Source organism: Sarcophilus harrisii, chromosome 1 (genome assembly GCF_902635505.1).
Source record: "Sarcophilus harrisii chromosome 1, mSarHar1.11, whole genome shotgun sequence".
NCBI classification, from domain to species: domain Eukaryota; kingdom Metazoa; phylum Chordata; class Mammalia; order Dasyuromorphia; family Dasyuridae; genus Sarcophilus; species Sarcophilus harrisii.
Genome location: NC_045426.1, coordinates 184,801,005 through 184,826,677, shown reverse-complemented (window position 1 = coordinate 184,826,677; position 25,673 = coordinate 184,801,005). Strand labels below are relative to the sequence as shown.

The 25,673-nt window shown below is 32.8% G+C and overlaps 1 protein-coding gene and 1 long non-coding RNA gene across 2 annotated transcripts in view; one reads left to right on the top strand and one right to left on the bottom strand.

The window, feature by feature from the left end:
• Window positions 1-25,673, bottom strand: part of ADGRV1 (adhesion G protein-coupled receptor V1) — a 668,591-nt gene that overhangs the window by 324,895 nt on the left and 318,023 nt on the right. The window lies entirely within an intron of this gene.
• The window catches only part of LOC116423428, a 44,418-nt gene that overhangs the window by 9,387 nt on the left and 9,358 nt on the right, over window positions 1-25,673 (top strand). Inside the window, exon 2 of the long non-coding RNA XR_004234041.1 lies at window positions 22,748-22,807. This is a non-coding gene — a long non-coding RNA (uncharacterized LOC116423428). The remainder of the gene's footprint in view (window positions 1-22,747; window positions 22,808-25,673) is intronic.

Below are 25,673 nucleotides of genomic sequence, written 5' to 3'. Positions count from 1 at the left end.
AATTATTAATCACTTACTATGTATCAGTCAATAAGCATTCATTAACTGCCTGCTACATGCTGGACACTGTGTTAAATGTTAGGGATACAAAGAAACCAGCAAAAGACAGTTCTTATTCTTGATGAGCTCACAGTTTAATAAAGGAAATAATATGTAAAAAATGCATGAACTAGTTATATATAGGATTAATAGGAAATAATCAACAAAGGAAAGCACAAGTAGTGAGTGCTGAGGATAGAAAGAAAGACAAAAAACAAAAACTCAATTCCTGACATCAAGAAGCATCCATTATAATGGGGTAGACAACCAATAAGTAACGAGGAATAAACAATATATGGAGAGAGTGAATAAAGCTAAACTGTCAAGGGAAGGCATAAAAAGCTTCTTCAGAAAGCATTTATTAAGCACTTACTATGTATCAGTCAATAAGCATTTATTAACTACTTGCTATGTGCTAGAGATTGTGTTAAGTGCTAGGAATACAAAGAAATCAGCAAAAGACAGTACTTGTTTATGATGAGCTTACAGTTTAATGAATGAGATAATATATAAAAAAATGCATGAACTAGCTATGTGTAGGATAAATAGGAAACAATAGAGAAAACAAGTACTGAGGCTGGGGATAGAAAGGCAAAAAACAAAAACTCAGCTGCTGACATCAAGAAGCATCCATTATAATGGGGGAGACAGCTAATAAATAATGAGGCACAAACAACATATGGAGAGAGTGAATAAAGGTAAGCTGTCAAGGAAAGGCATAAAAAGCTCCCTCAGAAAGCTCAAAGGTGGAGAAGCCCTTCATCAAATCACAGAATGTTAGCACTAGAAGGTGAATGGCAAGTACAAGATCACATCAGAGTCATTAAAGTCCTAAAGAAATGTTATGTGCCCAGTGCATGGTAAGTAAACTTTATAAACTCTTGTTGATAGATTAATGAATCACAAATTTTCTGTCATTTTTAGGTTTTATTTCTGTCCAAGCTCTCTAAAACAAGATTTTAGGGTAAAAGGACTATATTATACATAGTACTCTAGGAAATCAATTTGCCAATTAGAAGCCATAATCAAATATTCTAAATTAAACATGCAAATCTTCTAAAAAATAGTAATAAGTGACTCTAGGTGGCTTTGCAGGACTGCCAATAATGCTAGAGGAAAGGACTGCCAGGAAATATGAGGTCATTTGTGTCCCCATCAACATCAGAGGGGCCTTTACAACAATGGCTCCACCAATTGCTCCTTATTCTCATCCAGGAAAAAGTGATTCTTCCCTATAGTGTCTTTGACCTATTTAAAGAGGCTGTTTCAAGAGGAGAGCATCAGTATCAGGACCCTTTCTTTCAATCACTCACTAGAGAAATAAGATTCTTCTTATAAGAATTGGATACTCATATGAAAGCACCATACACTTTCTTAATCTCCCACTTTGGATGGAGACTGAACTAACACAACACTAGCAGATAGTATCAAATAAAGGGAAGCATCCATTTCTTATAAGTTGGGCAAAAACCACTACTAATTCTGGGGTTACTGTTAGTTCTATATGGCTAAAAGTCTGGTTCCTTGATACTTAACATCTTCAAAGAAAGACAAGTTGGAAAACCACAAGCACATTTTCTCAGATCCTTCTTGCTGAGAATGCAGAACATGATTCTCCATCATTAATTTCTGCTTAAGCAAATATCACAGTTGGGGGAAAAAAACACCCTACTCTTCCTTTGGTTTGGGATCTTGTCAATTGTTGATAGAATGTTTTGGGTTTTTTGTGTTTTTTTTTTTTTTTTTTTTTTGGCAAGTGTTCCTATGAAATCAAATATTCTGCATGCTTCTTTCCAGGTGAACATGACTTTTAACCTAGAAACTTTCTGGATCAATTATGTGAAACATTATGAAAGAGCTACTGGTTTCAATCTAAAGTATTTTAATGGCTTCAACTTAAAGTATCTTAAAGATCAGACATTTGAAACTATCTACAAAATAAGTGAGAAAGTTTTTCTACTGCATTGTTAAATATAAAAACATTATGCAAATACAGTAAATTCTTCATAGAAACATAATTTTAGCACATATATATATATATATATACATACATATATAAAATTAGATATGTGCAAGTTGAATATATATATAGTTTTTCTATGGAGTAATCATTTTTTGAAACACCACAGAGGAAACCAGTTTCATTCTTCATAAATGCTCCATAGCTATATAACACCCCCCACACAAATACACATACACATATATACATAATCTTTTTCTCTTTCCCTCTGTCTCATTTATCTAATTTAAAAATTCCAAGTTGTGTTCACAAAATTATTTCTGGGTTTCCATTTTAATTTGTTTTCTTCCTTTTGTACTTAGCTTTCATATATTAATATGTACTTGTAATTCATAGTTCCTTTTTGGGGGGCAGGAAAAAATAGGAATTTAAGTAGTAGGAACAGAGAGACACAAACTAAACCTTAATTAAATCCAATTCACATACCACTCAAGACATAAACTTAGGATTTTGTTGATCTTTAAAAATGAAGGATTAACAACTGGCATCTATCTATGACAATTATTTTTCAAGTATAACTTGAATTCTTTCATTACTTAGGGCAACCATATGAATTGGGTTCTCCTAAAATGTTAAAATTATATATGTGCTTATAATTATCCTCATATATAATTAACATGAGTTAAGAAGACATCTTCCTGAGGTCAAATCTGGCCTCAGATGCCTACTAGCAGCATGACCCCCTGAGCAAATCATTTAACCCTGTTTGCCTTAGTTCCTCCTCTATAAAATGAGCTGGAGAAGGAAATGGCAAACTATGCTGATAACTTTGCCAAGAAAACTCCAAATGGGGTCACATAGAGTCAAAAACCACTGAAAAGTGTCTGAATTGAATACTATACACATGAGCAAGAATCCTAACAGTTTATTTATAAACAAACTTCATTATTTCTATCAATAACTAAAGGTATTACAAAGCCAGGGGAGGGGAGCTGTTAAGAAAAGGGGTGTGTGTGGGGGGGGGGGGGGTCGTGTTACTAAAACAAAACAAAACAAACAATAAAGCTAAGCAATAATATGGAGCTGATTCTGAGATTTTCTCAAACTTCTGAAGAAACATAGTGTGGGAAGAGTGCCCCTCAGTGGACAGATGTACTCAATGCAAAAGTAAAAGTGATGGAAAAGTACCTTTTAAAATAGACTAGAATGAGAATTGTAAAAATTTTAACACTTATGTGAACCATCATTCTATGGCTTATATATGTTTTTCTCAGGATTCCCCAGTCATCCCATTCCCCACAAAACTGATTCTATTTATCTTACAAATCTGTCCTGGACAAAATTAAGCTAAATTCCATGATGGTTTCTAAAAACATTATAACAAAAGTAGAATCATTAAAAAAAAATTCTGCAAATCTTAGTGACAATAAAATGAATTTTAAGAGCCAAGTATAAAATAGAGAGGACAACTCTGCTGTAGTCTAGAGGTTCAGTGTTGCATGAATACAAAATGTTCTGTCCCAACTCCATATCTTTGTTCATATTCTCACTCCTTGAAATCGATGCTTCTAACTAAATCTTGTCCATCCTTCAAAGGCATGTTCAAGTCTAGGGCTGAGAAACCTTCTCTGGCAGCTTTAACTCATTATTTATAACTTTCTAGGACAAATAAATGATACTGATTTAACAATTATGTTTTGGTACAATAATACCAGAAACAAAGAATTATAATTAAGTTATTAACCCTTTTTTCGGTTGTGTCCAACTTGCTTCAACCCCATTTGGAGTTTTCTTAGCAGAGATATCAGAGTGGGAATGATTAGCCATTTCCTTTTCTGCTTTATTTTACAGATGAGGAATTAAGGCAAACATAATTAAGTGACTTCCTTAGGATCACACAGCTATTAAGTGTCTAAAGTCAGATTTGAACCTTCCTGATGGTGAGCCCAGTTCTATATCCACTGCACCATTTAGTTGAATTGTGAACAAGAACTTAGGTAATTAATTTGATAAATATTCTTCTGTGCTTATGGGGCTTTTCAGTTTCCAACACATAGACATGCCAAATTCCTTAACCATTATTGACATTATATAGCAAAACCCCATAACTATGATAGTCTCCTTAAACTAAAAAAATGAGAAATTATTAGAACAGATTCCTCCAGAGAAAAAGAAACCATTTCCTATATACATGTCCAGTGGGAAGCCAGTGAAAATTTGGTGCTGTAGCAACAGCAAAACTGGACCTGAATTAGACTGCTGAAAGTGGGAGTAAAAGGGAAGAAAAAGAAAAGGAGATATTTGAACGCATTTAGAGACAGAAGGTAAGAAGCCCAAAAAAGGGCAGAGTTGAAAATGCAAAAAAGAGTAGGAATAATTATGGGAATCAGTGATGGAAGGATGGTCCAAAAAAGAGAAGAGGGAACAAGAGCGAAGGGAACAAATGATTAGGAGAGCCAAAAAAAGAGACCAAAAGAAAAAGGTAAAGAAAGGGTTTGAGAAAATTGAATTCACATGGTCTTAATTTATCAATAAAGTCAAAGGTGAGGTTATTTGTTCAGAGAGAAAATGCTGGGCATAGAGAATGCTTGTATGAGGTTATTTCTCCTTGCTCCCAATTTAATCAGCCAACAAGTATATAAAAGATATTTGCCTACTCCAAGTCATAGAACTAGAATTGTGAAAGTCTTAATAGCCTTAATAACTTAATTATAATTCTTTGTTTCTGGTATTATCGTACTAAAACATCTTTATCATCCCTTTTCTTACCTCTAGCCATAATTTCCCCATCCTAGCTCAGGCCTCCATTACCTCTTGGGTGCACACTTCTTATCCCCTATGCCCAAAATACACTTATTTCTTATTTCTTCTTTTCAAAGTCCTTACTGTCCTTCAAGACTCATCAGATGTCACTTCCTCTGGGAAATAAGGGAATCTGGATCTCTCCTCTATCTAGCTTCTTTTGTTGCCTACTCATTGCATATCATTATATGAGATACATATATCCCTTTGATGTGGTTACCATGCTACTGTAAGAAAAACTGTGTACATTGTTTTAGATAGCAATTTTAACCCAAGGGTTTCAAAAATGTGTACAAAGCAGCATTAGTCAGTAATTAAAATTATTCAATAAATATTTAAGAAACTATTATATGCTATCCCAACACCAAAATAAAACAGTCAATTTGTGAGCAAAGTCTTGACTACATAACAAAACTTTGAGATCCTAAATTTGGAAATTATTTACAAAGGGTTTAATTTTTTGTTTAATTTAGTTATGTTCAAAGTTAAACCTTAACCTACCACTAACATTTTTACTACTTTGACAGTACTTTAAAAAAAGTTGGCATGGTTCCATTAACAATAAACCATACATAAATTGCTAGTTTTCTGAAAAGTTATATAAAGGGCCACCCTGGCAAAAAAGAAACTTGATGCTTGGTCATTATGGCTTTGAGAGGAGTAATCTGCAATAATATTCTTGGTCTGTTTAAATATAGGATAGACATAATTTAAAATAATTAGCATTCATATTCACCATGTTTATTGTTTCCTACTCAGTGTTTGCAAAATAAACCTATCACATGTCTTTGGCAACACATTAGCTTCGTTCGACCAACTCTGAGAACAAATAACACTGCTTAGAACCTTCCAATGGGAAAGCCCTGCTTCTGACCCATAGCCGGGGAAGGTGTTGCATCAGAGTCACACCATGAATTTGTACTTAAAATAGCACTATTTAAGGAAGCTACTACTTTGCCAACTTTTTTTTTTTCAGATGAGATGCTTAAAAGAGGGAAACAGAGACAGAAAAACTTTTTAACAAGTGGGGCCACTCCTTACTAATCTAGGATACTCAATGCCCACAACTGAGATAAAATGAATTCTAAACAAAGATCAATGGCAAGATGTTTGTTCTCTTTTAAAAATGATCTTGGCTTTGCTCTTTGTTCATAACTATACACCAAAGTTAAATCTTTCTTAACTCTGGAAGGTGGGAAAAATCTATCAGCACACTGAGTAAAGTGAAAAATTTAGTTCATCATTGACTAACTATAGATTCAAATTATAGGCTATAGATATAAATGTGCCAAATGATATATCAAGAGGGAATGATATCAAAATTGCTGATTGCCATGTCTATATTTTAATCACTGTTGAGGAATAAAGCATTAAGTAGTGCTTATACTCTCAATGCTTTATCTTCATGGTGACATAAAACAAAGCAAAATATGAGCTCCAGTTCATTTTTAACACCAAACAGAATATTTGAGGAAGAAATTTTATGATTCATTTAAGTTTCCCACTGCTGGGGATAGGGTAAGAAATATTTTTTTGTGATTTAAGAGTTCTTTTTTGAAAGCACAGTTGGTTCTTTTACATAGGTATAGGTCAAAACCTATTTTAGCAAGCACCATTCTGCACTCATGTCTCTATAAAATACAATGGTTTCCAAATCCCAATATTCTCTTCTTGAGAATTATTCATTATGAAAACTTTAGTACCAAAAAGAAATGTGAACAGTTTCTTTGAGTTTGACCCACATCAGCCATACTTCAGAGATTCATTTTATTTTATGAATAATGAATTCTGAGAAGAATAATAAGTGTCCCTCTTTAATTTATCATATAAATTATAATGAGTGTACACTTGTAGAGTAGTGGAATAGAATTTCCAATTGTCTTCAGGGTGTCTGGACAACACAACAAATTCAATATGTCCAAAACCATCCTTATTTTTCTTTCTTCTAAATTATGAGCTTCCTTTTGCTAAATGCATTTTTGAATAAAAAAACTGACTAGAAAAGTCAATTTCTAATCAATATAGATTTCTTTCTTTCTGAAATATAGGCTTAACAAGCTATTATCACCAAAACAGTCAACCAAATGTTGAATATCACCTAATTTGGGTACCAAAAACCAGAGAGAAAACTAATTCTTGTGCCTATTCAATACTTCAGTGTCGGCATACCTTAAAGAATTTGAACAAAATAATTGAGGAAACTAAGCAGATGATAGTTGAGGATTGGCTAACCAAAAAAAAAAAAAAAAAAAAAAGAATTCTTAAATATGAAAAAAGAAAAGATCTGTGGTTATACAAATTCCGTAAAATCACAATTATAGATAGAACATACATGTCATTTTTCCATATCCAGATACAATCCTTCTGGGATAACTGAAAATGATTCCAGTCTTAGAAACTCCATTCTTTGGGACATTTTCAGTTTGTAGAGGAGATAAGTGGATACATGTGTTCCTACTTATTTTCAAATGTGAATCAGGAACTTGATGATTTTCTTTAAATATCCTAAGGATCTTATAACTGATCAATTAATATATTTCAAACAATCATTACCAACATGGGACTTGTTAGTTTCAAATGTAAAGATTTAGTTTCTTAGCAGCAGGGCTTTCCACTTTGGAGCTATTTCTTGCTATTGCAGCTTTCCCAGATCCCAAGTAGGGAGAAGTTTTTCCAAATGAAACAAGCCATATTTGACTGGTTGGAACTGTTACATTCTTCTTTGTGTAGTGCTAATAATTCTCACCAGCAGTCCATTGTTGGCCCCATTCCTCCACTCCAATCTGGGTAGTTATATGCAATTTGCATTTTCTTTTGGATTTTGTTGAGAATGACTTATCTAGCCAAGTATGTGCTAGAAACAACTAGCTGTCACTAGTGCCACCACTGATTCAGCAGTTGTCACTATATACTACATGTCAGGCTCGTGTTTTATTCTGAATTTCTATTGGTACTATTTGTAAAGCCAAATATTTATGACATCTATTGGTTGGGCTTTTTTTTTGTTTTGTTTTGTTTTGTTTTTTGCTCAGCTTTAAAAGTTTCATGCAACTAGAGGGATTGGGAGAATCTTAGAACCAAACTGTTTTCTGAACTTCCAGAATTCTAGAATGACCTTAAATATAGAGAGGCTTTCTTAACACAGCTGAAGACTAGATGAGTTTCTGTATCCAAGTGATAATCCAAACCTATAATACTGTGAGAAGGTGTGAGATCTCACTAAGAGCTGGGAACATGGGCAAATTGGTAGTACATTGTCTATCCTGAAATTTTATATTGTGTTAAATCATTTAAATGAATGGATCTAATAAAAAAAAAATCAGTCCATTTGCTATTTTAAATTGAGTACAAGAAGATGTTCTCAAATTGCTGCACTGTACCATATATTTGAGCAATGTGCTCTGCTCTGAATGCCTGGTGACACAACTTTTCTGGCCACTGTTTTTATGGGGGAAGGGAGCTGAGGACAGTACCTTCTAGCCAAAGACCTGACCTACGATCTTGCAACACATTCATAGCAACGTTTGATTTTAGAATTTGAAGAGCATTTCTTTCTTTCCCTCTCTCATTACCCATCATTTCCTTCACTTTTCTCAGCCAATCTTAAACTTAATTTTGTTATGTATATTCTTGGGTCACAGAGAGGGAGATCTTCAGATATGGAAAAAAACAAATAAACAAGGTCATGGTACTTGTCATGCTCAATTCATGTGCCCGCTCCTCAGACCTCTGACCAAAGGCCACCCAGATTAATAAGTAATTCTAAAGTCACAGGGATTAAACACAATCAAATTCTCTGGCAAAAATAGATTCACATGTCTGTGATCCACATTCATTTTCCCCTAAACCAATTTTTCTATCATTTTCTCCAAGGATATTTAAAAATGTAGCCTAAAAGTGTTACTATTCCCTGTTCCTTATTTAGTTACCATCACCTATTAACAAATATCAAAACTTATTCACTTCTATGGAAAAATCATAGCCTACTTTTGTTCCCCTAATCATACATATCCATTTATAGGGATTTTCAATAATTACTTGAAGAGATCTTACCTGAATTTAAAATGTATACAGGTGACTCCTGCTTTTAAGAAAGATAATATATAAGACTCTAAACTTATAAAACAGACAAACCATCTGGCAATTATCAAATTTAAAAATATTTCCTCATGAAATATTATGATTCCTTTAATGTACATAAATGCTTTCTTAGTCATTAGTAAACTTTACAGAGGAAATTGCTAATAATTAAAAGAACACTACCAAGTGAATGGGTTCATTTCTATGTGTATATACACACACAGACACTCACACATGTGTGTATGCATGTGTGTGTGTGTTTGTTTGTTTTGGACAGATATTTCAAAAGATCCAGACTTGAATAGATAGAATACAGTATGATGGATAATTTGGGGGATATTATCAAATTCTTATGCCCAAAAGGCTATGAAATTGTGCATATTCTTTGACCCATTAATATACCTACTCAGTTTGTATCACAGAGATAATAAAGAAAAGTATAAGGAAGCTATTTGCACAAAAAGAATTATAGCAGCTCTTTTTGTAGGTATCAAAGAATTGGAAATTGAGGGTAAGCCCATTAACTAGGGAATGGCTGAACAAGTTGTGATATATGATTGTGATGGGATACTGTTGTGCTACATGAAATGATGGGAAAAATAGAATAAAAAAAAAATCTGAGAAGACTTTTGTAAACCGATACAAATAACATGAGCATAACCAGGAGAACAATGTACACAATAATAGTAGTATTGTAAGCATGATCAACTGTGAGTTATTCTGATTAAGATGATGACCCAAGACGATTCCAAAGGACCTATAATTAAAAAAAAATTCTATCCACTTCAGGAGAGAATTGATATAATCTAAACGCAGAATGAAGCAGGCTTTTTAAACTTTCTTTACTTTTCTAGTTGTGTGTATGTATGTGTGTATTTGCTTTTGCAAATGTCGTATACATAAGTGTTCTGCATGACTTCATATATATAAATGATATGCTGCTTGCCTTCTCAAGGGGTAAAAAAGGAGCTAGAAGGAGGAAGAGAATTTGGAGCTCAATTTAAAAAAAAAACAATGTTAAAATTTTTACATCTAACTAAAATAATAAAAATGAAAACATTTTAAAAAGAAATAGTAAAGTTCTTTTAAATCAACTTCTTTCTGAAATTCATTTTTTTTTAAATATCAAAATTCTTTTTAATAATTAGGAAGGTCTCATATAAAGATGGTCTGCTTTGTGAGCTGGTAGGCCCTAGATATCTTCAAGGAAAGGCTAGTTCCCTGTAAGGTTTGGACAAGGTTGCTGTTGAGATCCTTTCCAAGTTGCAACTTTTCCAGGGTCACATGGCAGAGTTGGGGCTGAAACTCAAGTTCTTTGACTTACAATCCAGCTTTCTTTACACTACACTTTGCTACATTTCTATAGTCCTTAAGGGAAAAATAAAGGCATTTTTTGGTAGTTGCTCCTTATTCTTTAATATAGGTATGGCAATTATGCTTCCTAGAGGTAGATTTTAGGAATTAGAGCTACAGTCCCTGAATTTCACTGATCAAAACACGGAGGTTCAAAGATGTAATCAGTCTCCTAAGCCCACAAAGGTAATTAATATCACAACTGGTTGAACTATGGTCTTCTGACTCCCAATCCAGTGTTGTACCCAATATACTATGCTTTCTCTATTAGTGTTTCCACAGCAGAATTAAATACAAATGGAATTTATCATTGGAGATAGCTTATATTCAAAGAAGCAACACTGACAAAAAAGGTTATTATAAAATGAAGATTTTAGAAATAAAGTTCATCACTATTTATTTTTAGATTGTAGTTTGTGGGAAATGTGTACACTGGGAAAAAAAAGAAATGAAGCGTCAAACAAAGATTTCTAAGGCTCATTATTTAATTTAGTTATGAGAGCTCTGAACTCTGATTTTCTTTCCCACATTTGTTTCAGAGTCTCTGGAAAAAAATGAAAATATCTGGAAGGCATTTATTAACATAAAATCTTAAACTTATCTTTTCTAAAGACATGTTATTCTGCTAAATGTATTTTAAAAATCAAATCTGAAAAAATAATTTGATCACTCTTTTCTCCTTCAAATCATTAAGTTATATATTCTTCTCCTTGGCTAGGAAGTTTTGTTATTTCTTATTAAAATATTTCAAAGTTTCAGGTTTTTTGGTGTGGGAATTCCCTTCATAAATATGTACTGCGTCTTCTCAATATCTTGTAAAATATTCTTTTTAAGTTGATGGGATCAAGAAATCTACCACCCCACAGTCAACCCAGTATGAAGTATCTTTGAACTTAACTAGTTGGTCTTCAGAATACAGACACAGGGTCTACCATTGGATTCAAAGTAATCAATACATAAGCATTAATTAGTGACTAAATGTGTCAGGTTTTCTGTTAGGCATTGGAAATTAAAATAATCCTTGCCCTCAAAGAACTTCCAGTCAATTCATGTACTTTACATGTATATGGACATAGAGAAAAAGTCATTTTAGTGGGAAGGTACTAGAGGTTATGGGGATCAGGAAATGGTTTACATAGAAAGTGTTTTTAAGCTGAGCCTGGAAGGAAATTCTAAGGGAAACAAGGAGCAAAGAGTACCTTTGAGACAAGAGGAACAGCATTCTCCAAAAGTTTAAAAACAAAAGAAAGCCTTTCTTCTATAAGGAATAATAAAGACAAGGGCAGCTTGCTAGTGGAACAGGTAGAACTCTAAACTTGCTGAGCTTCATGTATTAACTAGCTATGTGACCCTGTATAAACCACTTCACTTAATTTTCCTCAAGTTTCTTCATCTGTAAAATGAAGTGGAGAAGGAAATGGCAAACCCCTCTAATATCTCTGCCAAAAAAAGACTCTAAATGACTAAAATTCTTTATCAGTACCAAAAAAAAAAAAAAAAGAAGCTTTGATGAACAATAATGTGAGTGAAGGGGAGGGATGTGTAATAAAGCTTGAAAGGAAAGAGTGAAGGGCTTTAAGTGCCAGACAGAAGTGATCCTAGAAGTAATAGATATCCATTGGGATATATTGAGTAGGTTAGGACTGCATTTTAAGTGACTCACTTTGGCAACTGTACAACAGTATGAGTTGGCATAAGGGGAAACTTGAAACAGGAAGGGATCAATTAACGTTTCTTCTATTAAAGTTAACTGAATTAATGTGAATATTGGAATCTAGGTGGCACAGAGCATAGAGGGCTGAACCTAGACTCAGAAATATCTGAATTCAAAGTTTGCCTCAAACACTTACTAGTTGTATAACTTAGACAAGAGATTTATTTAACCTTTGCCTTCCTTAGTTTTCTCATATGTAAAATGGGGATAACACTGACCTCCTAGGGTTGCTGTAAGGATAGAATGAGATAACATAGTATAAAACATGTTGAAAGTATAAAGCCTTAAAGCATAATATAAATACTAGGTATTATTATTATTGTTATTGTTAAATATTGATATATATGGCATATATTTTATGATTATATATAGTTATATTACATTATATATAACATCACATAATTATATAATATATCCTACATATATTATATATTAACATAAATTTATATGATATAAATATACTGTAAAATATTTTCAAAGTCAACTTTTTATTCTAATATTAAATTATTCTAGTTTTTCTTTTTTATTGCTAAAAAATTAATGTCAGCTAAAATACATGTTGTATAACCCATCCTGATAAGATATTCTTATCAATACTTATGATATAAATATCTATATCCTTATCTATGAATAAAATAATGAAACAGCTATATTTCCTTGGAAACATTAATACAAGAATATAAATCAGAACTTTATATGGACTCCAGGAAATCACAAAGTTAAAAGTGTTAATGATTTCAGCACATAAGAATTTATGAGAAAGCCTAAGTCAGGCAATATCCTGGTGTTTACAAAGCATGGAAAAGAGTTCAAAAGAAAATATACATATAACTATCTGTCTACTTTAAAGGACTTTATCAAAACTGGTAACTCAAAACAAAGAATGACCTAAGTTAAAAATAGGATTCTAATTATACCATCCCCCTTTTCCTGAGGAACATGTCTCAAAATCAGGGCCATAGCAATCTTTTAATTTATAATTAAACTTCCTGGTAACCCAATCAAATTAATTGAAGGTGTTACAATTCTCTGTGAAAAATTCACACAGCTCATTCTTTTACTAAATTCGTAAGGTCAATAGGAAAAACATATTGGCTTTAGAATTTATCCATAGGCCATACATCTAAAAGAACAGTGGTTCATAGTAAACTCTATATAAAGGCAATGTACTAATACTATTATTGTTATTAGATACATGCCCTATTGGTACATTCTCTTCAAATGAAAAGCAAACCTAATTTTAATTGACAAGTTTTAAATCTATCCTTTTAGTCTACTAGAATGTAGTGTGTTAGATTAATTTTTCATTTTAATACTGTTTATCATAAACCTTTATAACCTTTCATATACAAATTATAGGCACAAAGAAAAATAACTGGCTTTATGTCCTATGCTATTTATGCTCAAAATCTTTCTTAAAGTGGAGATTGCTAACTAATTGTTACAGGAGAGGAAAGATACTGTCCTGAAACATCACTATTCCTCCAGTCTTCAGTCAGAATTTGGCAAGAAATACTGTTATTCTGATTAGTCAATTTTCAGAATTCTTGGTTGCCTTCATTTGGGGTGACTTATTTTAATAAGATGTGTCTATTGGTCTAACAATGCAATTATCCAGCAATGTGTGCAAACTATTACTTCTAAGGATAGTGAGTCTTGTGGGATAGTCTACCTAGCCTACTTTTTGCAACTCTGTTTTGGTGTTCCAAATAGTTCTACTATAACAGGTAAGAGGTGGCCAGGTTCCTACTTCCCATCAATATTTAGACAATTGTTTTGTATCTTCTAACATTTTAATAATACTGAATCAATGGACATGCCATCTCAAGGTATAAACTCTCTAGTGATGGAGATCACAGCCTCATTATGCTTTCTCCTGCATAATCATGACTTAAGATCTACCCTAAATTTTTTCCAGAGGGTCCACCAAGACTTCTTCTAGATGAAGAGTTTTTTAAATGGAGTATTCAGCTTATATCTATAGATAGATTTCAAAGGGAGTCCATGAACTTAAATAGTAAAAAATACTATTCTCGTTAACTTTTGGTTTCTTTTCCAAACTTAGGATCCATATTCTTCAACAGACCAAAAGTCCATGACACAAAAAAGGTAAAGAACTTTGTCTAGGTCTTTTAACATTAAAGCACATGAACTGTTCACGTTTATGGCAGGATCACAAATTTAGAGCTGAAATGTTTCTTAAAACCCACCTTTCCCAATTCCCTCATTTTACATATGTGAAACCTGTGATCCAGAGGAATGAAGTGACATGACCAAAGTGGTTCTAGGCAGAGAGCGATCTGAACCCCTGTAACCCCAAATCCAGCACTCTTTCCTCTATATACTCATTCCTTTTTAGTCAGACACCTATTTAATGTTAAACTTCATTTTTATGCTATTCCCCATTAGCAAAGTGTTATAACCTACTCACATCCAATATGTAATATGGCAGATTTCCACTTTCTATTGTTCTTTGAATGACTTTCAATTTTAGTTGTAACATTAAATGGTTTCTATTTGGTGAAGAAGCTTTGGGTCAATAAAAGCATCACATGATTTTCCCAAAGGCAATCTAGCCTCCTCTCCTATTCTTATTTAAATCTGATCTTAGCTCACTATCTATGTACATTGACCAATCAACATACATGTACCAATGGATCATTTCTAAAGCTGTCTACCCAACTGCAAAACAGTCTAAAACAACAAATCATTTTTCATCTATTTGTTTCTTATTGTGTGAATAGCTAAGTCAAATTCTTTTTGAATAACTATCACTTTTAGATGACTATAATATTACAAAAATCAATGCAAATAGTATAATGTTATCTAAAAACACGAGTATTTGCAAAAACTCACCATCTACTGGGAATCTCTCTTCCATTTGAATTCTGTGCTAAACACTCCATGTTTCTAACCCCTTTGTATGAAGCATATTTTCCCCTGTCTTTAAATCTCACCAAATATAATAACCAGGCCCCAAATAAATTATCTTCATTTATTATTATCTTTTAAGAAGTCTTGTATGATTTTGACATATATATAGTAGGCATCTTTAAAGTGGTATTTTATTCTTCCTAATCATATAGTACTGAGAGTAAAAAAACAATAAATAAATATTTTCTTATATTATCTAACCATTTCTATATTTATTAACATATGGTCTTCTATAAAAGTCTTTTTATATAAGCCTACTATTACCCTTTCACATGGCTTCAGTGTTTATGAAAATTATCTTAAAATTATTTGTAGAGATAGGAAAGTAGGTGTACAGATTGGTAGTTACTTATATTATGCAACCTATTTTTGGTGGTAATAGACCTGTGGTGGTGGTTGTTTTTTCATTTGGAAGGATTATCAAGGTTAATGACAGAAGCAATTTATAGGGTTTTTTTGTCCTCTCTGTTGAAAATTTACATGGGCTGGTGGATTTTGTGCTAAGGCAGGAGTCAGGAAGATCTGAGTTCAAATATGCTCAAAAACAAACTGTGTAACTCTAGGAAAATCACTTAACCCTGTTTTCTTCAGTTTCTTTATCTGCAAAACGAGCTGGAAAAGGAAAAGACAAACTATTCCAATATCTTTGCCAAGAAAAACCCTTATGGCATCACAAAGAGTCAAAAACAGAGTCATGTTTGACAAGATTAAAATGAGTGAGAGACAACAACAACAAATATCTTTAAGTAATAGTGATGGTCTATTTTTTTCATATACAGTTTGTATAAATAAGTCAGATTGAAGTTTTCATTCTTGGATACTGTATTTTTCCCTTATTTTTTATATCATGTTATTTGGAATTTATTTCAATCTTTGCTCTAACAATCTTTTGCTCTAACAAGTTAATGGGCTAAAATATAAACAGATATTTTTATTTAAAATTACCACCATATAAAATAATGAAATTTTAACTTTAATAGAGTAAATTACCTGTTATTTATTCTATTAAAATTAAAATTTCATTATTTTATATGCTTGGTGTTTGCCATGTCAAGCAACTCCTAACTCTCTAGAAGAATATGATATGTCAGATATAAGGCTTCTGTATGCTCTATAAGGCTTGACTCCTTTTCCCCTCTTGTTTCTTATTCCTGAATTGCATTTTCTTATATTTTTTTATGCATATATACACACACACATACATGTATAGCTATCCTCCTATCTGGCTCACTTTTGTCACCTAGTTTATTTCCAGTAACTCAAGGGTCTTATCAAGTCCTTCAAAGAATTTCTCTACTTCCTTATCCTCTGCTACTAGATTGTCAGATAGTACCTAACCTGCAATTATCTTCATGTTAGTCTTTTTGCAAATGTTTATCATTAGAGATATTCAAATATCCCAAGAAGCAAAGTTTCTTATTATCTTTGGACTGATGACAAAACTAACTCCTTTATTCACCTTTTGAAGAAGAATCTTTAGTTGTAACTTCCTCTTATAGTCTGGTTCTTACATATTAAATATTGAGATTGTTAAGATTAAAATAATTCATATCTTCTAGTAGCTTGTCATTTTTTGCTCCCTAGACAAGAATCTCACATTTCGAAGACAAACAGCTAAGTTGATATTCATAGATAGCTTAAATATTATATTATTTTCAACATATTATTCTCTTTCTTTTCACTCTGACCTATCAACATGTTTGCTGTATAATCTCTCCCACCTTCCCTGACTCAGAGTAATGGCAAGATCATCTTTTTGTCTCTAACTTCCTATAATTGCTAACCTTTACACGGCATTTTAAAGTTTACAAAGTTCTTTAAATACATGACCTCTTTGAATCTTCATAATAATCCTAGAAGTTGGTTGCTGTTAATCAATCTAATTTTACAGGAAAAGAAACTGGGGATGAGAAAGTTTGGGTGAATTCCTCAGGGTCACATTGCTTACTAAGTGTTTAGGATCTTTCTGACTACAAGCCCAAAGAAGCATATAATTTGAGTAGACATTTTACTCACTTGTCCCCTATGCTAAAATTCCTATTGAATCCAAGGCCATCCAACTATCCCTGATAGGAATTTTCCAGCCTCACAATCTTACCTCTAATCACGGTTTCCAATTTATCTGGGTTCTGTCTTGTTCAACATTTTTATTCATAATGAAGGAACACAGAAGCTATAGAATATACTCAACTAGATGGCTAATTCTATGATTATCAGAGCAGAGAGCCAAAAGGATCTCAAAAGAATAGAATTATGGGCAAATTCTAGTATAGTGAAGTTTGTGTGTATCATTAGATCACGGGAACCAAGATCCCTTGATTCAAAAATGCAAGCGTCTCAGTACAGAATAGGTGATGTTAAAAATGACTTGGTATTTCATTGCTAAATCAATGGGACTCAGTGGTGTGATATAACAGTCAAAATGCTTAATTTGATTTAGGCTATCTGTCATTATGATAATATCAACAAAAACTAGGGTTTAAATGCTACCCTTGAAGCTTACTATCATCATAGTCTACTACATCTATATCAAGTCTACTCTCGGCAAGTCATTCAAATTTTTCTTAGTTGTAAAAAAGGAAGAGTCTGGACTAGATGGCTTCTAAGGTTCCTGCTAGTATGACCTTGGGCTGTGATGATTTAGATTTTACAAATTACTATGACATTATCTTGTTTTGTCCTTGTATTCATTTAATAGAAATATGGTAACCAGAAAAAAGAAGGAAATAGTTCCATTGACTTTAGTCAAACCATATAGGGAATATTATACTCATTTTGGGGCAACATATTTTAAAAGGGACATTCATAAGACTACTACATTTAGAAAAAGATTTCAGAGGACTAAGGCCAGCATGACACTTAGGAACTGGTTAAAGAAATTTTAGATATTTAATCTAAAAAAGAGGAGACATGCTCAGGAGAAGATGATAGAGGTCTTCAACAGGAAATCTATCAAATGGAAAGCATATTGTACTCATTTTTTTCCCTAAGGCAATTGGGGTTAAGTGGCTTGCCTAGAGTCACACAGTTAGGAAGTATTAAATGTCTGAGGCCACATTTGAACTCAGCTCCTCTGACTTCAGGGCTGGTGCTCTGTCCACTATACCAACTAGCTATTCCTATACTCATTTCTTTAGCCCCAAAGGGAAGAACTAAAAGTAATAGGTGAAAGTTGTAGAGATTCTGATTTTGCCTCAAGCTAAAGATACATGATTTAAGATTGGGGTTGTTTAAAAGTTGAAAGTTTTGCTTCTGGAGAAAGGAAGATTCTCATCTGGGGACTTGATGTCTTCAAGTTGCAACAAGATGAATATTGATCAAGCAGGATGCATTTGGGATTCCTGGGCAGGTATGGATTAGACTTGCTTACCTCTGATCTCCCTTCCAAAATCTGAATTTGGGGATTGAAGTAGTATCTTGAAGAATGTTTCACACAGAATGGATTCTTCATAAGCAGTTACTGACTGAATAAATTTATATTGTGTTTGAAAATTCACCTCTATTTCAAGATCTTCAAGCTAAAAAAAATGCTATGAGATAATAAATCTAGGTATTATCTACTAATGTTACCTTTTTAATTTAACAAGAAAGTCTGGAACTACTGCAGGGATAGTTTAATTGCCTGTTTCAAAGAGACAGGATTTATATTTTGTTAAGCACATTTATAAAAAAAATTTAAAATGAACATTAGTATTTATTACACAAAAAAAGAAAGAAAATGCCATATAATTTCTCTCTAGCAAAGATGACAAAATGCACTGCTATAATTGCAATATCATGGAAATATTTTGGAGTGATGAGTTTTAGATGAATACAGGAAGGACGTTATTACAAACAACAAAGCATTAGGAAATATACTGTACAAAATAATCCTGCTGGGGCGAGGGAACAAGCTCTGTGATCTAATAGGATTTTTCCATTCTTACTTGGTTGGTCTCAGATACAGAGCAAACAAACTACCTTGGTTTCTAGAAGCCTATTTTGATTCTCAAAAGATGTTATTCTCTCTTGACAAATATATATTGTTCAAGAAAACTAATTATTTTAAGAAAAACAAAATTGAGGATTACTAGTTTATTGCTATATTGGAGTAAAATACAACCACAATCTATTTCCCCCAAGTGGCTTCTCTTTTTGTTCTACTTTCCTTTCAACCAACCAACATGTATAAAGCACCTACAGTGTGTCAGGTCTTATGGTAAAGACTGGAGATATGAAAAGTATCTCATCTACACAGAAAAGCCAAGAACTGATTTTTCAAAGATATACAACCTCGCAAATGTTTGTTGAAAAGAGAGTGGCACTATAGAATACATACTGGTTAAGAGAAAGAATATGAGAATTTTTTAAAAGTGCAAGATGCTAGAAGAATTGATGCTAAAGCTGTTAACATCTGACCATAGGGCTTGGAAAACAGATCTATTATTGTCTTCTTACAGACTAGGTTTGTACCACTCAAGTTTCTGAACATTTCATTACCAATGACTTTCCATTATCCTACTAGATCACCTTGTACTTCCTCTGTCACTTATGAGTAGAAAACTTTTAAAGCCCTCCCTCAATCAACAAACATTTTAAGTACCTACTGTATACTAGACACTGCAGAGAAAAACCTAAAAGAAAGACGATCCCCAACATCAAGAAACCTATATTCTACTAGGATTTTAGAATATGTTCAGAGATAAGTAAACATAGGACATATACAAAATAGTGATTTTTGATGAGGTAGCCCACTTGGGAACATCAGAAAAGGCCAGGCACTTCCTCTGAACCTTAATAGGAGCAAGTGTTTCCTAGAGGCAATGTTAAGTCGGTATAGCCTTCCAGGAATTGGGGACGGCCTATGCAAAAGCTTGTACATGGGAAATAGAATGCTAGGTAAAGAAAATCACAAGTTGTGCAGTTCATTTGGAATGTAGTTCATGAAGGGAAACATCGTATTAGTAAAAAAAAATAACCTGCAGCCAGATAATGGATGAATTTAAATGCCAAATAGTGGGGTTTGTATTCTTATCTTAAACTCAGTGGGGAACCACTGAAGTTTCTTAAACCAAAGGAGAGACATGATGAGAGCTGTGATAGAGAAATAGCAATATGGAAGATGATTTGGAAAGGAAAAGAGTAAATGCAAGGCCAAAGAGGGGAAAGGAAAAGCCAGAGATAAGGTCTAAGTGATGGGGATCCTAAGGCATGGAGAAGAATGTAGGGTCAGAATTATCGGGAGGGAGCCTTTGGAAATTATTGCCTTCATTATTGTCCATAATCTTCATCTATGCATTTATTATCCTTCCCAATGTCTCTCAATCACCCTTCTAAAGACCTGGAATAGGAAAGGGAAAATATTCCAAGTTTCCAAGTCCTTCTAACCTTATTTTGAAGAACATATTTTCACATAAAAACAATGTTTAATTTTTTATTTGTCAGGGTCTCCTTATTTTGCCCACATTAGAACTGTGGCAGACATATATGAACCTGATCCCAAAGTATCAATACAGAAATTTTGAAATGTTCCGTTTTTCCAATCTTAGTGGCTTTGCCTTTTACTGGGCACCTGGTGGTCCGTTGCTTCCAGGGACTCACAATATTACTACCAGACTTACTGTAGACACTCACTGAGCTCTGATACTACTATAGCTCTGAACCCTGGAATTCATGAGATCTATCAGCCTTGGCTTCACAAATATTATATATATATATACACACACAAACAAATATATATATATATATATATATATATATATATATATATATATATATATATATATCACCAAGCCCAGTTACAAGGTTTTAAATAGTCATTTCATTGAAGAAAAAATTAGGGTATGACAAATCAGAAGTAACATTATTAGAAAAAATTTTTATTGAAAAACCTATCAGCCCAGAGCTGTATTACTGTATTAAATATATGGTTAAAAATTAAATATTTTCTAAATCTTAGGGGAAAAAAAGATCTGAGAAAAATGGAATAACATATTTATCCAATAGCTGACTAGAAGAAGAATTTCTGACTTCTTAAGAACAAAAGAGTTTCATCAAAATCAAGATAAATTCATACACACACATATACATTTGCAGATATATGTAGATATTCATGAATAAATGTAACTATATTCAAAGAAAAGCAAAAGAAATACGTATTTGTATGTGTATATACACATATGACAAGCAACTCATAGAAATCTAAAATATATAAAGAAATATTAATATATAGGCTCAATATCCATATTGTATATGATATATAAGATTGATAAGTTTTCATGAGTGCTGCTAGTAAAATAGGAATTTAAATCATTAAAATAACATAATTATGATAAAATCCTACATCAATAAAGAGTGTTGATCATTCCAAAAAAATAGGGGCTGGAAGAAGTATTGGATTTAGTATTGGAAGTCTTGGTTTCACAATTTTACCAGTTACTAGTTGTGACACTTTGGATAAGCCATTTTATTTCCTTTAGCTTCAGTTCTTCATCTGTGGAATTAGGATAATATCTATCCCATCCACATCATGGAGTTTTTATGATCAAAATGATTTATATAACATACTCTGAAAACTTCCCCATAACAGAAGTTATTATCATTCGTGGCTTAATACAGTGTTCTGTACATCATTTATTCTTAATAAATTTTTGTCTAATTGGATTGAAGATTCAAGAAATTGGCTTAATCTTTGTAGTGACAAATCTGGCCACATGTAATAGAAATTGTTCAACACTTCATACCCTTTAGACCAGTAATTCTGCCTTTGGATATATATACCACAAAGAAATGACCACAAAGAAAAACAAAAGTAATTTTTTCAAAGATGTTTGTTGTACCATTGATTACAAAAAAAAAAAGAGAAAAATATCCAGTGACAGAACAGCTAAGCAAACTGAAGTATATTAAGATGAAAGATATTTTAGGCAAAGATTTGATACATGAAAATCTTACATAAAATACTTCCAAGTTTAAAAACTCCATAAAATAAAATATGCACATGAATTACAACTGTGAAATAGCATATGCATATGAGATAACATACTAGAAAGAATGCGAGATTTAAATTCAAGAGATGTTAGTACACATCTTATTCCAGATACTTAATAGTTGAGCAATCAAAGGATTGTAGATTTTGAACTGAAAAAGACCAAGTCCAACTGTTTCAATTAATAGAGGAAGGAACTGAGGCCCAAAGAGGTTAAATGACTTACCTAGATTACATACAAAATTACTGTCTGAGGAAAGATTCAAATTCAATTCTTCCTGACTCCAAGCTTTCCATGGAGCAATAGACCTAATCTTTCTGAAACTCAATTTTTTCATCTGTAAAACGGGATAACAATTCTTGGACTACCTTCCTCACAGGATTGTGAAGAAAATGTCTTTCAAAAGTTAAAGTAACATATATGAATGTGTTTTAATGAAAAGAGAATTTGTAAGAATGGAGTTTCATGATGATTATCCATTTTTTGGTAAAATTGTTCAAATTTATAGTTTAAGAGAATACAATTTAGATTTTCAATCTCTATATATAATTATTAAGTAATTAATAGTACTCAAATATTACAATTTAAATAGTAAAAGAAAAAGCCTCACAATTATAATAATATTGTTTCCCACTATTATTTCAGCAACATTATGAATAAAAAGCTTTCTGTGGATTAGCTTGGAATCATAACAACCAAGCACCTTTTTGGTATTCCTAACACCAGACTTAGAAATCAGATTTTAAAATGGAAATAATTTGTAAGTTGAAAACTAATGTATTGCAAATAATAAAAGCAAGGAAAGGGAAACTAACCTAGTAGGATTTTGTATTTGAACTTGGAAGAACTAATGTTATGTAGGAACTGAACTAACTCTAATCCTTCTTCCCTCTCTAGAGACTAAGGTGGAGTGTGTCTGGAGTGGAAGGGTGAAGAATTGTGTTGGAGAAAGCATTTGTAAGTTTGCCTTAACTATATCTTTGAAGAATACACATATACATACAACATACACATACTTGAATACACATATATACATATACATCTATCCATAAATCCATCCATATACATACAAGATAATCTGACTCTAAATGGTTAAGTAGAATTGGTGCCTAAAAATGGAAGAACACCATTGGTGGGAGTTCCAGTCAACACAGAAAAGATCTACCTTCTCTGGGTACTGGAGAACCCTGTGGAGAGGTAAAATGTAACCCACTCAGTCCTCAGACAATGAGGACACAAGATACATCTTATTACATTAGGCACTGAGGAATGATCTTAACTACTCACAGAGAAAGGGTCAAAACAGAACAAAGCTAGCCTTTTAATTTGGCTAGAAGTTGTGAAGAGTAGTAGTTAGAATTGATTGGAAAAAATAGATTGGAAATAGACTGCAGAAGACTTTAAATAACTGGCTAAAAACTTTGTATTTTTTCCTATGAGAAGGAGCCAATGAAAGTTTTTAATGGAGTGACATGCCCTGACCCATGTATTATATAGAAAGATCATTTTTGCAACTGTTAGAAAGATGGAAAGAAAAGTAGAGTTTGGAGGGAGCAAGATCAGTTAGAAAGCCAGTGTGACATAGTTTAGGTCATACCTGATGAGGACCCAAACTGGGACAATGGGTACATGCTGGGGAGAAGCACAATCTGATGAGGAGCCAAGAAGGAGAGAAAGAGAGGTAAGATTCAGATAATACTTGGGAATTTCAAGGCTGGGAGGATAGTGGTATCGACAACATAGGGAAATAAGAAGTTGGAGAACTCTGAGGAAGTCAGGAATAACAAGAATAATAATTCATCTTTGTGTAGCATAATGTTCATAGTAATAGCCAAAACTTATAGAACATCTACTGTGAGACAGTACTGTCCTAAATGCTTTACAAGCTTTTTCTCATTTTATTTCCCCCTAAAATCCTGGGAATGAGGTACTATCATTCTTATTTTTACATAGTTGAGGAAACTGAAGCTATGAAGTGTCCAAGGTCAAAAGGTCTTTCTAACTGCAAGTCCAGCCCTCTACTCATCAAGCCCTTGGTTTCTCCCAACCACTTAGTATGATGCATGATGCCAATTATCACCCCATTTTCCAAATAAAAAAATTGAGACACAGAGAATACCATTTCTTGCCCATCATGACTCACTATCTGATTGTAAGAAATCTGATTGTAAGAATAAATATTTTTATGTATCTAGAAATCAAATTTTAATTAAGTTTTAAAAGTTTTTTTTATGACAGTTCAAAAATGAAAGATGAACTAAAATAAACTAACTACTTAAATGAACAATGAAAACAAGAAATATGTGGATTTGAAAAAAAAAAAATGCTTGGGTTGATACTATTGTCCTTGATCCAGGACTTTTTTTTTTTTAATCCCAGCAAAGGAATGGTGACTGTTCAGAAGTTCCATGTAAAGAGTCCTTAATTTGAACTTTTGAAATTTTTCTGAGAGGCACATCAAATATGCCTGACTCATCAGGGAACTTCCATCAGGTTTAAAAAGCTTTCCTGGAACTTTAAGAGAAACAAAGCCAAAAAAAGTTGAACAAAAAATAAGGCCAATGGAACTCTGGAAAAGCTAAGGATGGGATTTATAGTTGAAGAAAACTGACTAACATCCTTCCACCTACCAACAATGACAATTTTGCAAAATTTGTTTAAGTACAAGCATGATATAGTATAACAATGTATAAGGAAGACTTGGAAAAAAAAGAATACTGCCTTATCTTCTCAAAAAATGGATATAAATATGATTTCTTTCTATACAGAAGAGATGCTATCAGTGCAGAATGGTACAAAGACTGCAAATCAAAAGGGAAGTCAAGAATATATATTGTGGTCATAAGCTTAAGTTTTTGGGGGAGTGTAGCAGAAGAATTTCTCTTGTGTAGCTTCTCAGAGAGTTATGAAAAAAAAAAAGAGGAAAAACATGTACCTTTATATATATATATCCACCTTCTTCCATCCTCATCTTCAAACAACTAATTGTATATGGAAGCTGCTTCCAATTCTGTTGATAGCCTTCATTTAAATATAGTATACACAAGACACCCCAGTTCATACCTCTTTGATATCAGTGCCCTCTTGTGCATAAGAAGGAATTATCTGAGCTATTTTAATGAAGATAAGATAAATAAAACTTTACACTAAGCATTTACACATTTAAAAAGAAGTTCTATTATCCTTCTAAATTACAAATTTCTTTTTTTTCCCCTCCTGTGGCAATTGGAGTTAAGTGACTTGCCCAGAGTCACACAACTAGGAAGTACTGAACTCAGATCCTCCTCACTTCAGGGTCTGGTAATCCATTGCTCCATCTAGTTAACCCCTCCTAGGTTCCAAATATGGATGGCTTTTATTATTCTTATTTTATAGTCAAAGAAATAGACCAAAAGATTATTCTGTGACAAAGCTAGTGACAAAATACAGGACCCTTGAATTCCATTTCAGTGCTGTTGCATTGCTTATATAGTAGCCTCATCATGCAGACACACCTTTTCATTTCAATGGATAATACTGTTCAAAACCAAAGATTTTTAATCTATTAAAATTTTTTTAGGATATGGGCAACTCAGGTTGGAAAAGAGACTCTTTTGGTTGAATTCTTCATTTTTCTACGTTGAGATAATTTCCTTTTTGTATTATTTTTAATCAGAAAGACATCTATATGTGAAGTAGCTTTACTAGAAATAAATAAAGCTTGTAATCAATTCTCTTCAATGTACAAATACTAAAATTTCATAATCTGAAAATGTATTAAGTAATTTGTAGGACTAACTGGTAAACAGACCACAATTAAACCACATGCTGAAAGAAGCATTTT